Source organism: Topomyia yanbarensis, chromosome 2, assembly GCF_030247195.1.
Source record: "Topomyia yanbarensis strain Yona2022 chromosome 2, ASM3024719v1, whole genome shotgun sequence".
NCBI classification, from domain to species: Eukaryota; Metazoa; Arthropoda; class Insecta; order Diptera; family Culicidae; genus Topomyia; species Topomyia yanbarensis.
In genome coordinates, this window is record NC_080671.1 from 321,227,125 (window position 1) to 321,229,299 (window position 2,175).

Here is a 2,175-nt window from a genome sequence, read left to right on the forward strand (position 1 = left end):
GTCGTGTCGGCATGGGCTGCTCTTTTAGGGCAAACACCATAATGAATTGTTTATGTAATGCCTCATGTTGGAACACTACGTTAGTATTACTTAAGATTCAATAACTTCCCTACTCCTAAAGTATGATACCCCTTCAGAGTAGAAATCTTGAATGTCCATTAAAGTTCCCAAAACACAAACATTTCAATGAGATTTATCACTCTCTATTCCAGTTCAGCAGTTGAATGGTGCCTGGTTTCGACTGGTGGAATATGCAAAAAAGCGAACGAAACGAAACCCGAATCTGCCCACGCACCCAGTAGTAGATGCCTTTTGAAGCAGACAGTGAATTGTTACACTTCCATCAAACATTAAAATATCAATCCAGTGGGGAAAGATATAAAATTGAATTACGACCCAACGCGACGCATTGACAGCAAGAATACCTACCCTTATCATGGGATCGATCTACATGAACTTAAAAGTTGATGTCCTGTGATCAGACCCAATTTATTCCCCGGTTACCAGGTACCAGCCAGTCCCAGTTATGAATAATTGATAGCTTCATCCGAGCCATGCTGGTTCACTGTCTCTGCATTGCTCACCCTAGCTCTCCGTTCATCCTTCGTCGATATTTTGTAAGTTCCACGATGTGGGCGAAGTTGTTGAGGCGATTGAAACACAACACAGAGATTGTTGTGCTAGCTCTAGCAGAGCATAGTCCTTACACATCTCGTATACTGCGTCCCGCATCGTACACGATGTCCTCAGCATAACAACGCGTATCCCCTCATGCACACATACCGGTCCTCAATAAGGGATCGTTGCTTCGATAGACTCTCGGCTAGTATCAGGTGCCATCGTGTGTATGTTGTTTGTTCGACTAACTAGCACGGTCCGGAAAGAAATAATACGAAAGAGCTTCTGCGAAGAGGATGGTGAAGCTTATTTTTAGGCATCTTTTATTCATTTATCTGCCTAGACTGCCATCCTTATGGGCTCTTGTATAATCGAGAGATTGTGCGATTGCTACCTAATCCGTTGTCCCTCATTCTCCAGGGATGCGTGATGTTTTTCAACTGACGCACGGTCCTATCGGGGAACTTTTCTAGGACCGTCGTGGTAGCTGAAAAAAAATATAAACTGAAACATTAACTCCTTGCAAAATTAGTTGAGAATTAGCACATCCTATGGGTTTGTGATACTTTGTGAAAATGATTATCACCTCGCCGGCTGTGTCACACTTTCTAGTCGTAGATGAAGAAATCCGTAGTAGTAGCAGCAGCAGGTGAACCTCATCAACAAAACTCTCGAAGGAAATTTCAATTTCCTACCTAGATTGATTGAATATTTGAGCGACAGGCATTCGTTATAGTTCTCGGTTTAAACGAAACGTCACGATAGTGTGCGAATGCCGAAAAACGGACGGTTTCGACTGCTAGGTGAAAGACGCAAAATCTTCTGTCTGTGTACAGATGAAAGGATATCAAATTTCCATAAAGCAATCAATTGAGAAGGGTTCTGGAAAATCAAATTTCTCATGAATACCTTGATAGAACAAATGAAATTACATGCGAAGCCTTGGCATTCTAGACGATGAGCTCACGGATTAGAATGATGGCTCCACTTGTTGCTAATTTCAAATAATGAAATTCTTAAATTTCTGTACCTGTTTCGAATGATAGTTGTTCAGTGTAAGACGTGCTCTGTTTTCGTGTAGCGTTTTTGAGCAAAAAGTTGTTGTCAATGGCAACCAGGCCCGTGCGCAGAAAATTCTCAAGGGACCATCGATTATTTTCACAGGGTATCTTTGGACGAATTGTTCGTAAGAATATTCTCAAAACCTGATTAAAATTAAAATTAAAATTAGGCACGGCTCACTACGATCAAACTAAAAAAAATAACTTTCTATGTTGATGAGGTACCAAGTTGATGTCTTCGACAAAGTTTTAGAAATGCTCGTAATGAAGAATTTTTTTGAACAACTTGAACTTGTAGAACTTGCTATCGATTTATAAACCGTGTTCTATGGCAACACCCTTATATTTAGTTTTTTTTTAATATAACTTTTTCCATTCTGACTTTTAGTGCAAACCATGTTCTAAACAAATGGGAAGGCATTAAAACCACATAATATTGTTGAAGACTATTGATAATTCTAACATTTTATACCATTAATTACAAAATTGAACAAAA